The 15,970-nt window shown below is 43.4% G+C and overlaps 1 protein-coding gene across 15 annotated transcripts in view; it reads right to left on the bottom strand.

Moving 5' to 3' along the window:
• The window catches only part of HDLBP (high density lipoprotein binding protein), a 72,231-nt gene that overhangs the window by 49,633 nt on the left and 6,628 nt on the right, over positions 1-15,970 (bottom strand). For 6 of the 15 annotated variants that reach the window (XM_082689674.1, XM_082689686.1, XM_082689684.1 and 3 more), the window contains exon 2: positions 775-904. The exons of 7 other annotated variants lie outside the window; for them this stretch is intronic. The gene's annotated coding sequence lies outside the window, so the exon portion shown is untranslated. Of the gene's footprint in view, positions 1-774; positions 905-4,018; positions 4,378-15,970 lie in introns of all 15 variants that reach the window. 2 more of the 15 variants (XM_082689685.1, XM_082689673.1) reach the window with 1 other exon arrangement.

Genomic DNA, 15,970 nt, shown 5'->3' with positions numbered 1-15,970 from the left:
CCACCCACCAGCAAACTGAGAAAGGGTGCCACCTTCCACTCGTGCACCTGCCTCCCGCAGGCCTGGAACTCCAGCTCCCACCTGTGATGGTCCACACTTGCTCCCAAACCTGTTTATGCCAGTCCTGCTTTTTAATGTAACATGATTTAAGAATGCAAAATAAGGAAAGAAGACTGAAATGCTTCTACAAATATTAAACTTATCAAACTGAGATTCTCAGTAAGGGCAGGCTGCTCTAAAAAAATTATGTCAGTTAGGTGAAAAATTCTTAAAAACCTCAAGGAATCTGACATTCTAATTGCTCTGTGTCTTAAGTTCTTGATCCACTTTGAAGAAACTGATGCTGAATGCCCTAGATAACACAGTAGGAGTCTGGTTTATGTAAGAAGAGATTATGTAGAATCCAGTCAGCAGACCCTTAGATACAAGGTCTCAGCCCTGGACCCATGACTCGGAAGTGAATGAGCGTCCCTCCCTCAACCATACAGCCAGTCTCAGTCAACTCATGAGTGAAGGGCAGCTGTGTTACATCAATATGCAGCTAGCCGTGTTAGAGAGACATGTTCGTATGTGCATAGACTATCTATGATCTGCTCCTTGTAGGCTATCCAAGACACCAATAACAGAAGAGGGAGCACGGAGCCAGGCAACAGAAAACACCAGCATTCGGAGTGGGGGGGGGGGACTGTACTGACAGACTGGAAAAAGAAGCAACTATATTAAGTCGGGAGGTGACCACATGTAAAAACAGCATATATTTCTTACACCACTTACCAAAAAAGGTGTGTTTTAACGGGTTTAGAAATTACAGGTAGACATAGGTTTAAGTGCTCCTGATGGTCAGCTGCAGGAGGGGGGACAGCTCTGTATTGTATGAAGCTCCTTACTTTTTCTGTGGATACTTCTGTTTGGAGAGGGAAACAAAGAGGTACTATTAAGCAGCATCTGCTACTACAAATCAGCAAAGGCAGGGTCACAAGAATTATTTTCTTCGCTGTTTTATTAGACCATGTTATCAGCAAGAGGTCTGCAGTTCAGACTTCTTTGTTGTTCATTTCCCTGTGAGGGACTGTTGATTACAGAGAATAGGCAGCCTTATACAAACTCTTCAAAGCCCCTGGGAATTAGAAGCTACCTAAGGCTGTCTTTACATATCTGGAGAGTGGTACAGGAGGGTACAAGTTCTGCCCAGCTCCCAGCTCCCAGAGCTAGAAGTGAGGGACAGGGAGAGACTTTGGAGACATGTCTCACCTCAGCCTAAGGAAAAATGCTCCGGAGAGTGAGAAAGCCTCAAGGGACTTGCACGCAACAAACTGGGCCCAGCTGCTCTCACCAGGCACAACTGCACATGGCAACCACTTGCTCAGACCCCTCCTCACGGTCTCCTCCACATCTAAAATCATTTGTTCTGTTACAGAAGCCAGCCATTGCTTCTAGGTGGAAATGGATCCTGTGATCCTTGGGTCATCTGTGTCTCTGAATGCCATGGTAACAGGTTTCAGAGCAGCAACAGACTGGGGGCCAGAGCAAGTCCCATCTCAGGGGAAGGTAGTATGGGAAGGACAGCAAGGGCAGAACAGGGATGAATCACCTGTAGGGGACGGATCTGGCCATAACCCCCTCAGTCCTACAATTAAAGAAATACTTTTGATCTTCTGACTATAAATCCCATGAAAATAAGAAACAAAATAATTCTAAGGGCAACAACTTACTGAAAAATGTATTTTCTTCCTACAATGTACACAGGAAAAGTCAGGTTTATAAGCCTGACTTTTAGCTTGTACTTATAAAACATTGTGCTAAAGATACAAAGTTAGCTCAAGTCATGAGTAGAAATACCTAGGAACTAGAACCAGTCCTAGATATGGAATGGAAATGTAAATGTAATGCTTCTTTATGGATTCTCTCCTGTCCAGGGTATTAAGCCCTGGTAGACACTCAAAGTGTGACACTGGACATGTCACCTCTCTTCACTTGGCCTGTTTGCTCATTTGTCATATGAGGAGGAAGAGACGACTCCATCATCTCTTCCAGCACTGTCTTTCTGAGTCTGCTCTAGAAAGTGAACCTCACTTTTAGATTTATGGAATTGCTGGTATAGCTGCTCCCCCCAAAGAACTAATTCAACATAAAGGTGGCAAACACCATTTGCCACTAATACAAGTCCCATGTACAGACTAAAGCAGATATATTTCACTCTATATCCTGGACTCAGAACAGGCCACCATGTGGCCAGAGCATCTGGGGAGCAGCAACTGAGCCATTTCACCTGTCAAGAGACAAAGGTGGGCAGGGCAACAACAAACGGTTGCCCCACTATTAGAAAATCAGCACCAACCAAAGAGGGATATAGGGGAGCCGGGGAAAGAAGCAGAGGGCAGCAGAGTCCAGATCAGCATGGCAGCCCCAGACTCAGGAGTACCCACCAAGCCACTCCAAGCAGGTATCAGGCAGCTACTTGGCATGGATTCTACCTATTGTGTGAAGGAAGGACTGATTACCCAGAAGGGTAGCAGCAGAAACAGTAAGAAATAACAAGGTAACAAAGTCTGGAAACAACCACAAGTTCATTAAGGAAGAGGGAGACTAAACAAATCATGCTATATCCATCATGAAGTAACATGCAGGATAAAAGAGATTTCCACCCACTAGTACTTGTGGTCTCCAGGGTATATGGTTAATAACAAAGGCAACAGAGGACAGCAGGTGTAGGGTATGGCACCTTCCCCTAAGAATCAGAAATACAGTGTGTCTACGCGTGCACGCATGTGCGCGCACACATACACACACACACACACACTAGAAGGGCAGGGGAAGGGATGGAAACCACATCCACCTGAATACACCACCATTCACAGGTTTTCTAGTACCATATAAATTAGAGAAGTTCAAACTAGAAATAAAATGTCCTGTTTCTTTATCTGGATGCTGGCTCTATGCATAGGTTCTGTCAGTGATAACGCACTGACCCATACACACTGAAGACGAGCATCGCTCTATTACATTTCAATAAAAAATTCACTTAAAAAATGGAACAAATTTAACAATGTTGTCCCATTGATGGCATAAACATCATAGAATAGGTAACAAAAACACAGTAATTTGACAGCATATTCCAAGTGGGATGGATATATCTGGATAATGTGAGCACGGTTATTTTAAAAATGTTAAATGGTAACATTTAGATAAAATGGTGACATACAGGTAATCAGGTAACCGAGTTAATATCCTTAAGACGACAATTTTTGGCACAAGATACACACTGAAATAAAAATCTTGTCAATATCTATTTGAATATTTATTTGAACCGGAAATGTCCATATTCATGATTATTTCCCAAGTCTGTCTACTATAAGAAACTGAAAATTAATAAAGGGAAATCTCACTAAACTGGAGTGGGGAGGATAAAAGGGGGAGTCACACAACTCAATGCCAATTATAATAAGAACTGTCTATTACAGACCCCAACAGAAGAATCATCAATTACAGGCCCAAGAGGGAAGGCCATACATACACTGCCTCTCCTACCAGAAATTGACCACCCCTGCAACCAAGCCAATGAGGAACTGACATCCTAAATCCTGAACTCTTGCTTCTCTCCAATGGACATTCCTTCAAAACAACCTCTTCCAAGTTCCTCCTCCTTCTTCATAAAATAAAGTTCCTCTTCTTTGTTGGACTTGCCTACCATTTTGCCACAGCTTGCATGTCCAGAATTGCATTTCTATCTTCTTAAATTAATCCATTTTTGCTGGTAAAATGACTGATTTATTTCTATGTTTAACACAACAGTGGCAGTGAGCATCCCTACCTAGCACATGGCATCCAAACACCATTTGCCACTAAAAGGAACCAGGGTTCCTCCGAAAAAAATGGCTGATGGGACACCTTGCTGTGGCAGAAAGGAAGGAGTCACAGACTAATGGAGTCATGTCCAAGAACACAGAAGTCAACTTGAAGAAACAATATGTACTTCAAAAAATGGTTTAAATGGGCCAAAACACAATGATATATGTACCTGTAAGTTGATAATACTAGGAGAAAAAAGCCACAAAAATACATTGTCACTTTGGAAGTTGCTAGTCCCAATGCGTTCTTGGCAATGATAAAGGAAAGGAGGAGCTGCACTTTAGGGTAATCAGAACTGAAAAGGGAAACCTTCTTTACAGGAGAATGTCAACTAATAAGTGTAGACACAGAAAGAGAAAATTCTTGGGTGCCTAGGTGGCTGAGTTGGTTAAGCATCTGACTCTTGGTTTCAGCTCAGGTCATGATCTCATGGTTGTGGGATCAAGTCCCATATCAGGCTTTGCGCTCAGTGCGGAGTCTGCTTCAGATGCTCTCTCCTCTCCCTCTGCCTCTCCCCACTCGTGATCTCTAATAAAAAAAAAAGAAGAAGAAAAAAAATTCTTCATTTTGCAATTGCCAATTGTACACTAACTCACTGTTCCCAAAGATCATTATTCAATCATTATTCCTGGAGCCTGTGCATGTTACAGAGGAATTAAGTTAAGAATACTGTGATGGGGAGATTATCTTGGATTAAACAGGTGGAACCTAAATGTAATCACAAGTATCCTTAAAATTGTGTACTTCAAAGATGGATGACAGGGTCACCAGGAATGCAGGTAGCCTCAAGAAGCTGGCAAAGGCAAGGATTCTCTCCTAAAACTTCCAGAAGTAGAACCTGCTGACACCATGACTTACCCCAGTGAGATGACTTCAGCCAAGTCTGTGGTCATTTATGATAGCAGCAAAGGATACTAAGACACCAATGAAATAATGGACACAAGCAAAATGGCTATGAAAGCCACTATATGACTGGTTGATTGAGAGCCCCTATGAGGCACAGTCAGCCTCTGACACTGTACTGTAACATCACAAAGTGACAGCCACACATCATGCCTCCTGGTATACTGCAATATGGTACACACCACAATCCAGGATGTATTCTTTTTTTTTTTTAAAGATTTTATTTATTTGACAGAGATAGCGAGAAAGAGAAAACAAGCAGAGGGAGTGGGAGAGGGAAAAGCAGGCTTTCTGCTGAGCAAGAAGCCTGCCGTAAGCTCAATCCCAGAACCCTGGGATCATGACCTGAGTAAAAGGCAGATGCTGAACAACTGAGCCACCCAGACGCCACCAGAATGTATTTTTGACCCCTATACCTCCCACCCCCCACAGCCCTGAAAAAACAAAAAGTCAAACCTGGAACAAATTAGACATTTAGACATAGCTATCAGTTTATGGGAAATATGAGGATCACAGAAACACACTACATACCACGATACAATCAACCCAACCCAGAAAGTGGGGTATGCCACCGCACCAACGGCTCTGTAGCTTTCATAAGTAAATGGCATTTAAAAAAAAAGAGAAAGAAAAATTGTTACAGATTTAAACAAACAAACAAACATAAAAGACGGGCCCCTGCCTAGGTGGCTCAGTGGGTTTAAGTGCCCAACTCTTGACTTCAGCTCAGATCATGATCTCAGGGTTGTGAAATTGTTTGAGCCTGGAGTGGCAAGTTGCCTTGTCAAGCTGGGCTCACTTGGGGCACGGTGCTCAGCGGGGCTCTGCTTAATATTCCCCCCACCTGCTTCTGTGTACTTAAAAAAGAGAGAGAGAGAGAGAGAGAGAGAAAGAGAGAGAGACAAACGTGACATCAACCAAATGTAGTGTGGAGAAACCTTCTTTGGGTTTTGATTCAAATAAACCCTGTGTATGACTTTTGGAGAAAACTACACACAGAATAGATATTGGACAATATTAACAACATATAGTTAATTCTATCAGGTATGGTTTCTTTAAGTCCTCCTCTACTAAAGATACATGCTAAAGTATTTCCAAGTGGCAGGTAATCTGAGATTTGCTTATACTAAAATACTCAAAACTAAAAAAGTTTAGGGAGAGCAGAGGAAGACAAAACCAAAATGGCAAAATGTGGTAATTGTTAAAGCTGGTTTTTAGGTATCTGAGTCATCAGTATTCTCTTCTATTTCAGGGTATGTTTGAACATTTTCCTAATAAAAGGCCTTAAAAAAAAGGATCAGAAAGAACTCCTTACTAAAATCTATAAGGATGCTGCCAAAGCTGCACTCAGAGGGTGAATCAAACTTTTAAATTTTATTATAAGGAGGAGTGAAGATAAATGAGCTAAAGATTCAAGTCAAATAGAAAGAGAAAATTTTTAAAAAGTAAAATAAAAAAAAGATGAATTGGTGAGGGGCTCCTGGGTGGCTCAGTCAGTTGAGCATCCAACTCTTGATCTCAGCTCAGGTCTAGATCTCAGAGTCTTGAGTTCAAGCCCCATGTTCGGCTCCACACTCAGAATGGAGCCTACTTGAAAAAATAAATAAATTTTAAAAAATCAGTGAGATAGAAAACAAAAATAAAAAATAGCTAACTTGATCAATCAAAGCCAAAATCAGTTTCTAAGAAAACAGCAATTAAGCAGCAATTAACTCCTTCTAGTCTGACAAAGAAAAGACAACACAAAGAATACAAACTCACAATGATACAATACTATCCTTTCTTGATTTTGAAATAAGAACCGCTACAAATGGCAGTAATTGTATCTTCTGGTAGCTCCCAAGGAAGTAAGAGCTTCTTTGCCTCATGGGGCCCTCACAAATTATTTTTGTATCTCACTGGCATTAATTGGATTCTAAGCCCATCAGGGGACCAGTAAACTGTAGTCAAGGGACCAAGAAGATGGGATATGTCTATTAGCCATAGCCAATCAGGGTCCACCCAGGCAGCTGGGCCATTTCATCCAAAACATAGTTTGTACTGGTGGAAAGGGTAATCCCCAGTGGTAAATCAAGGCTCTGTTTGCTTCCCCAAACAATGAGTGGGTGCTGCAGAAAAAAAAGATTCTTCACTGTAAACCAGTTTACAAACATGGGAAGTTTGGGTTTTTTTTTTTTTTTTTTTTAGAGAGAGAAAAAGAATATACGGGTGTGAGTGGGGCAGGGAGGGGCAAAGGGAGAGACTCTCAAACAGGCTCCATGCCCAGCACAGAGCCCAATATGGGGCTCACAACCCTGGTATCATGACCTGAGCAGAAATCAAGACTCAGATGCTTAACCAACTGTGCCACACAGGTGCCCCAATCACGGGAAGTTTTTAAACAAACATTAAACCAATAAATCCAGCATTTAATTCACAGAGTAAGATACCATGTCTAGGTAAGGTCTATTCTAGGGATGCAGTAAGGATCTGTTACTAGGATGTATGCATCTCAAATTTATAGCTCAAAGGAGAACAAATAAACCTATATATGACTCATAGAAAACCCTTTAAAAATACCCAAAAGAGGGGTGCCTGGGTGGCTCAGTTGGTTGGGCATCTGCCTTCAGCTTGGGTCACAACTGAGGGTTCTGGATGGAGCCCTGCATCAAGCTCCCTGCTTGATGAGGAGTCTGCTTTTCTCTCTCACTCTCCATCTACATTTTCTTTCTCTCTCCCTAATAAATAAATAAAACCTTTAAAAATAAATACCCAAAAGAATGCGAAAGTCAATATGTAGTCCTTGCTTCCTATGGAATGTAACATCAGGAAAAGAAGAAAATGGCCACATGAAGAATATTTCCCAGAAGTAAAATATATCTTATTTAGAGTAAAGCTAAAAATAACCTATTAAAATAAGTAACAAAATGGCAAGGATGTCCACTGTTGACATAGACTGTCAAACAAGCAACTGAACAAGACATAATTAAGCAAAGACACAAATGCCACTATTTGCAGAAGACCATCTGTCTAGAAGTCCCTCTGTTATAATAAAAAGCTAGGAAAACGGAAGGAAAGTTCAGTACATCAGTATTATGAAACACACATGGACAGCAAAGAGACATCACATAGAGGAGAAAGCTGTATGAAGATGGAGGCTAAGGTTGGGCTGATGTGGCCACAAACCAAGAAGTGTGCGGGCTGCCACCAAAAACCAAAAGAGGTAAAGAATGGTTTCTCTCCTAAAGCCCATAGAAGGAGTGTGTGGCCCTGCCAGATTTCTAGCCTCTAGAACTGCGAGAGAATAAATTTCTGTTGTCTGAAGGTACATTTATTAGGGCAGCCCTAAGAAACTAACCGAATAACACAGGAGGGTTTTGTTTTTTTTAATGATTAAGAAAAATTCCCAGATTCACCTAAAAATAAAATCTGCCTAGATTATTTGGCATATAAAAAAGAGTTCAAAGGCACCTGGGTGGCTCAGTCGGTTAAGTGGCTGCCTTAGGCTCAGGTCATGATCCCAGCATCCTGGGATCAAGTCCCACATTGGGCTTCTTGCTCCGTGGGGAGCCTGCTTCTCCCTCTGCCTCTGCCTGCCTGTACTCTATCTCTCTGACAAATAAATAAATAAAAATCTTAAAAAAAATTTTTTTTAAATAAAAGAGCTCAGATTCACCTAAAAATAGCAAAACACACTACAAAGCAATAGTTCCAAGACTTGGTACTTGCCAGGAGGAGGAAAAAGTATGAACAAAACAGACTGATGAGTATTTAGTAGTTTATCATTTGACACAAGTGCCCTTTCAAATTAGTAAGGAAGGACAGCAACAAACAGAAGTTAGCCAGTAACAAATTTCCATTTTGGAAAAAGTATGAAAATTAATCCCTGCCTCACACCAAACTCTAAAATAAATTCCAGCTGGATTAAAGATCTCAAAGTAAAAAAATCAAGCCTTAAAACCTGTGATTTGGGGTTGCAAAAGCCTCCTGCTATACAGGCTGTAGACACCATCAAGGAAGGTACTGACTCATCTGACCCTGCAATAGCTTGAGAATTTCACATTAAGCATAGACTATCTTATATAGAAGTGAGGCTACAAATAAGAATTTTTCTCTGGCAAACAACTCAACAGGCTAGGACACGTGGTCACAGAGTTCACAGAAAAATAATAAACATGAATGTTCATCTTCACTCAGCCCTTACTTCAGGAGATCAATAAAGATCAACAAAACTGGTGCAATTTTTGAAATGATGAGGAAAAACAGGAACTACTGAGGACACGTAAAACTAGAAGGCAATTTAAAAACATCACCAACAACATACAATCCTGTTCAGTGATCACACTTCAGAGAAGCCACTTTCCAGAAGTACCAGCAGCAGAGTGCAAAAGGCATAGGTGTAACACAAGAAAGCTGCTCGCCACAGCACCGTCAGAGGCAAAGAACCCAAAAAACACAAGTGTGCGTCAGTGAGCAACTGCAGTGAGGTGTCCATGTCACAGGAGGTGTATGGTCACAAACAATGAAGTGGTGGATCAGGCAATGCCCTGGAGAGGGCACAAAGACAGCGTACAGGACTTGGGCTTCCACGTTAGAGTATGTCCACATTGCTGGTGTTATCAGAGCCCAGGTGAAGTGGGAGGATGTCCATGAGTGGGAACAGCAGAGGCTGAGCAAGGTGACTGGTAACACACAGGGCTGACTACTCCAATAAGCAAATACAGCAAGGACACTGGCACCACTGTTGGAAAAACAGCTACCAATTTAAAAGGGAGAAACTGGGATGAACACCAAGATATTTGACTAGAATTGGAAGTACTGGAATAAACTTGTTTTTCAATACAGAAAAACAGATATGATTGTGTCATAAACATACAGTGTGTGCATACATGTACCTGTAAATGTGTACGTGCATATATGTGTACACATACACACACACACATATGCATTTTCTGTGGCTCTATCCACTGAGAGGCCCTGGGTCGGTAACACTTCAACAAACTACCTGGTGTCCACACTCTGCTTCTCTTAAGACCACCTGCCATCAAAAGGTACCAGGCCTGGGGTGCCTGGGTGGCTCAGTGGGTTAAAGCCTCTGCCTTCAGCTCGGGTCATGATCCCAGGGTTCTGGGATCGAGCCCTGCATCAGGCTCTCTGCTCAGTGGGGAGCCTGCTTCCTCCATCTCTCTCTGCCTGCCTCTCTGCCTACTTGTGATCTCTGTCAAATAAATAAAAATCTTTAAAAAATTAAAAAAAAAAAAAAGTACCAGGCCTCTTTGAAGGGACAGGGAAGGAATAAGCCCAGAGCGTCTTTCTGTACCAAAAAGCAAGATGTTTGAAACAAATAAGGGGATGCATCAGAAGGAAAAGGGGGCTCTTGCTCGTCACGCTGAACATTACCATAAATGGTGAGACAGGGAGGGTGCACTGAATCAAAACAGGGAGCGGTGATACAGGTATGTGATGAGAACCAAAGTTTGACCGAACAAACATTTAGTTTCACAAGTATCCCCCTCCCCACGCCACCACACACTTCAAATGATACAGACTCCCCAGGGGAGAAGTCTGGCAGACACCACCTTAATCCATGACCAAAGTGAACAGCACCAGTAACAGGACACACTGAATGTGTGTGTGCCACCTTACACAACGCAAAGAAAACCCAGCATTCCTTCTGCACTGTTTTTAAAGCCAAAGATGGAAAGCCTGAAGCTAAGCAAAAGGAAGCAGCAGACACACCCACGTGGAGAGACATTCCACAAAATAAGTGCCTATAATCATTAAAGAGTGCCAAGATCAAGAATACCAAGGTAAGATGGAAGAAATGCTGCACTCTGAAGAAGACTACAGAGACCCGGCAAAGAAATGTTCCACCTGACTCTGAACTGGATCCTTCTGGTGAAATGTGAATGGGTCTGAAGGTAGCAAAGTATTCTCATTAACCTCCGGATTTTGATGGTTGTATTGTGGTCAGAGGGGAGTATTTTGTTTGTGGGAAACATAAAAATATCCGAGGATGGTAAGGTTTCATATGCCCAACTGACTCTCAAACGGTTCAGAAAAGGTGTTTTGTACCATACTTGCAACTCCTATGTAAGATAGTTAAAAAAATTAAATAGAGGATAGTAGTACTTTTTAATTAAAATAAGTGAATGAATGAATGAATGCATGCCAGGGTGCTTGGGTGGCTCAGTCGGTCAGGTGTCAAACTCTTGATTTCAGCTCAGGTCATGATCTTAGGGTCCTGAGATTGAGCCCTGCACCTTGCTCCACGTGCACCGCAGAGTTTGCTTAGGATTCTCTCCCTCTCCCTCCGCTCCTCACCCCTGCCGCATGTGCCCATGAACTCACTCTCTCTTAAAAAGAAAAAAAAAAAAAAAAAAGTAATATAAATAAATGCCTATTTTGGAAACAAAGGTATCAATGTAATACAGGAGACGGGTGGCCAATGGCACTGATCCTTCAAGCTCAAAGGACTATTGATTATATATTTAATTTATTCAGATCAATGCATATTTCACTCACGTCTTATGTAACATAACAAAAGTTTTTTACCCCAATCTTACTAAAGCCTGTTATGATCATCTTCTCGAAATTCATAAAAGCAGATTTTCAAACCATCACAAAGTGTCAAGGAAGCCACTGGCAGCACAGCCGGCTCATCCCGAACAGCAGCAAGATCAGCACAGACTCCACACTGGTGCCCCCAGGAGAAGGCAGGAGATCTGCTGGGGCCCCTCAGTGCTGCTTGGGCTTTTCAGACACCACATCCAAAAGGGAAAAGCACAAAATGCTCCATCTGGAGTAGCCGACAGCATTGTAAACCCCAATCACAGACTGTTCTCTGAGCAAGACCCAGAGACACTAGCAGATGGGGCAAACCCTGCCATGTGAGAGGATCGCGGTCCAAGACGAGGGGAGCAGTATCTAGGCTGGGCAAGGAGAGTGACCATGTCAACTAGCACTGGATTAAAAGAGCGGAAAGCACATCTTCCCCCACTTCAGGGATGGCGCGAGGATGGAAGATGATGAACAAAAAGTATATTCTGGAATTATTTTTGTAAGAGCCCTTAATGCACACCAAATCAGTGCTAAATAGGATAAAATGAAAACAGCCTTCCATACAGCCATTTGCCCAACTGACAGCAGATGCCTAATTCTAAGTCAAGTCCCGTGAGGTCCGATGGAAGAGGAAGACCCACCCGTCACCACTGAATCCTTCACAGGCCATTGCCTCCTTGAAGATTTAGTCCTAAAACTACCAGCACAAACTGAAAGCAAGTCCACATTTAATCCAGATGGGCTGGAGGTTGGTTGCATGTACTATCTCCAGGTCAGTAGCATCCTCAGCAGTGGAAGGAACCCGAAGGCCCAACTGACCAAGGACAAGAAGGTGAGGCCCACATAAGCAAAGGCCAAAGGTCTCACAGATCAAAGGAGAGCCAGCCCATGCTTTCACAGATCAGCTGTTGACTCTCCCTGAATAACATCATTGTCTCTGTTTGCCCAATCTTTCAGAGAAGAATTGCATTTACCAATCTCACCGGCCACGATGATAGTCTCCAGCACCTGTAACTAAGGAAGGACCCTGACAGCACCACACCCAATGGGTCACCCTGGCTGCAGCTGGCTCTCCTCTGCGCATCCCAGACACCGCCACACTGAGCGCTGGGAGCCAAGGGGCTCTGTGCACAGGCAGCCTGGCAGCGCTGCCGAGCTCACTGGCGGGCGACAAAGGCCACACAGAACTTTGGTCTCATGGGCTGGCAAGTCAGCTCCAAGCATAAGCAAATGTATCAAAATAGAAGCCTTGTTTCAAAAGAAAAAAATGTATTCTTCAAATGGATCTCACACACTGCTTTAAGCCAGCACTACAGGACCACCTAGCTAATCTTCTACTTACCAGAAAAAGTCAAAATGGTACATACAATCCACAATTCCATTTGAAAGATATTTCCAAATGAGCTGAGTACTAATAAAATCAAAAAGCGTATCACATAAAAGCAAAAGGAAGAGCAAGACATACATCTAAGTTTGTCCACAGCAGATGCCAGACATCTTCACACGTCGTCCACACGAGTTGCCCCCGACACACGACGCCTGGGAGCTCGCACACTATCTCCACCAGAAAGGTCACAAAGCGAGAGAAAAGCGAACTTCAAAGTCCCACTCAGACACGCTCCAGGGCCTTCTCTAAGTTATGGGGCACAATCAACATGGTTTACGACTGTCAGAATGTTGCAACAGAAAGGTGCAAAAGTTCACACAGGGCCATCCTTTCCTCTTTTTCTCAATTTTTTTTTTTTTTAATTTCTAAAGAAAGAGCTAACGAGAGGTCCAAAAGTTTTCAATTCTATATAACAATGGCTCAGAAACCACACATTTTCTATTGAGGGAGCTCTGAGAAGCAGAAACACTTTACCACAAGTCACTCACCTCAAACAATTTTTTAAAAAAAAGATTTATTTGACAGAGATCACAAGTAGGCAGAGAGAGAGGAGGAAGCAGGCTCCCCGCTGAGCAGAGAGCCTGATGTGGGGCTCAATCCCAGGACCCAGGGACCATGACCCGAGCTGAAGGCAGAGGCTTTAACCCACTGAGCCACTCAGGCGTCCCCTCAACCAAATTTTTAAAAAAAGCAAAACAAAGCCAAATACACAACACCCTTTCCAAAATTATTTCTTCTAATTCTACATTTTGTTGTTTCTTTTCCCTTGTACCTTTACTTGTTCCAAGAGGTCCGGTCCTTTCGGGGATAAGGGCGTTCTCTCTGGTCTCGCCATTTCCCCTAAGGCTATCTGTTGTGGCAACCTCTTTAGGAGTCCTGCTCTCTCCAGGGCCTCCAGCTGCAAACCTTCCTGGGAGGCTGGGAGCGGTTGCCATGCAGGTAGCGGCTGTCAAGGCACCTGCGAGAAAAGACTGTTCCCTCCCCCAGGAAACACACACCCAGAGGTTTGCAGGATGCCTCCAAACCTGGGATCAGGGGAACTCGCCACCACGCCCTCTGTGCCTGACCCTCAGTAGAGTCAAAGTTTTTTTTGACTCACACCGCCCTCCCTCCCAGTCGCATTTATTTAGTGAGGACTCTGGCCTAACACCAGCAAGTACCACCAGCAAGTTCATACTGTAAGAACCCCGCACCACAGTTTCTGTGGCACAGGAGATAATACACACTGAATGCACCCAGCTGAAGTTATTTCCCTTCTTCAAAAAGAAACCCAAAGTAGCACTGATCCAGCCTGCACTGTATCCTGAAGCTTACTGCTGGGAAGACTGTGTGTCCTGCTCATGAGTGGTAAGAGAGCTAAGCACATCATGAGGTCCCCTCTCCCCAGTGCAGCAAGGCCAATAATTACCACTCTGGTTTCTAAACGTGGTCCCCAGCTCAACCCAACCACCTAAGGCAAGAGGTTATTAGAAGGTCACACAAAGGACTGAGTGCTGATAAAGGGGACACAGTAGAGAAGACCAGCACGAGGAGGGAGCTTTATGCCAGAACACCACCAAGCAATGCTGTGCTGTGCTTCTACACAAGGCACATGCTCAAAACGCCCTTGGGTTATAACAGTATGTGAATCCAAGGACATCCAAACCTCAGGAGAAAGTTGCTCCTTGGTTGGTTGAGGCCATAAATTCAACAGTGGTTGAAGAACACAAGAGTGACTCACTGAGACTTTACCATTGGACTGGCTTATTACTATGTCCAGCATATTCCTGAGTCTAGAAAGCTGTTCTAGATTTAGCAGCCTGTTGTAGTTCACCAAAGTCTAATTAATCAACACTGTCCTGCCTATTCATGCCCTCAAAACACACACAGGATATCTGCCACAACCACACTACTCTGCCATACTGTAGGGGTCCAGAAAAAGCAATAGCCTATCAATGGCTCATCCACTAACCTAGACAGGGTGGGAACAAGCAAGTGAGAGAGGACTCTCAATCCATGAGACCTGCAGGTCCATCAGGGGACATAGGGAGACAGTGGTGATGGGTGGCTGTGATAGGATGATGGAAACACTGGTCCAGTAGGAGTCCTGAGAAGAAGATCCCTTAGGGAAGCCACAGATGGACTGACAGTAGCTGTCTGCATCTTACTACAGAGATGGGCCCTGCATACTTGTTGACTCTAGGACTGGGACTTTAATTTGTGCAATTCCTTACCCAAAATTTACTGATGGAGATGTGAAAAATAAATACTTGATTGAACCAAAGACAGAGATTCAAAATTCTAAAGGATGGCAGGGCAATTTTAGTATTTATTTCAGTAGAATATCTATCTTGCTCCAAGAAAGTCAGGTTGATCCCACTCTTGGAAAAACTCAAGAAAACACGGTGTGGACATATTGCCTTCTTGACCCCAAGCTTTAGAGTGGCCCTAGAGACAGAGAAGAAACAGCAAGTAAATTTGTCAACATGTGAAACTTCTACAACTGAAGACAAAGATAAGGATGAAATCATCACAGGTCTTGACTCTGCTTGATCTCCTGCCAGTAAGAAGGGACTGAAATTAATTGTGGTATCACCATAAGGATCAAGTGAGCTTATATGGAGGGCTTCACCAGAGATGGGCCAGCAGCAGCTCTGTGAGGAGTTTCTATTACCATCATCCTCCTTGACATCTGTGACATGAGGGCAACACAGCCCAAAACCAGCCACACCCGCAAGCTGCTTCTCCCAGCCTGTCTCTATTCTCCTCAGCTGAAAAATGGAGCCTGTGACAGCCATATCCCAGAACCCTTAAAAGACTGACCCTACAAAGCAGGGCTTCTCAACCTCAGCACTGCAGACTTTGAATCAGACAATTCTTTGTCATGGGCTGTCCTGGGCATTGGAGGATACAGAGCACCCCTGACCTCTAACCATTAGATGCGAGTAGCACCCCAAGTCATGACAACCAGAAATGTCTCCACATACCACCAGATAGTATCTGGGGGGCAAAATCGCCCAGCTTAACCATTGCTGGAAATAAAGGGCTTGGTACCTATTTCATAGGAATCAATGAATAAAAGCTTTACTAGACAAGGGCGCCTGGGTGGCTTAGTCGGTGAAGCATCTGTCTTCAGCTCAGGTCATGATCTCAGGGTCCTGGGATTGAGTCCTGCACTGGGCTCCCTACTGAGTGGTGAGCCTGTTCTCCCTCTCCCTCTGCTGCTCCTGCTGCTTATGCTCTAATAAATAAATAAAAATTAAAAAAAAAATAGCTTTACTAAGCAAAGCTTTCCATATCACTTGTGCATCC

This window comes from Mustela nivalis (genome assembly GCF_964662115.1).
Source record: "Mustela nivalis genome assembly, chromosome: 11".
NCBI lineage: Eukaryota > Metazoa > Chordata > Mammalia > Carnivora > Mustelidae > Mustela > Mustela nivalis.
Note: the sequence above shows the minus strand (reverse complement) of the source record. Positions and strands in the feature narration are given on the sequence as shown.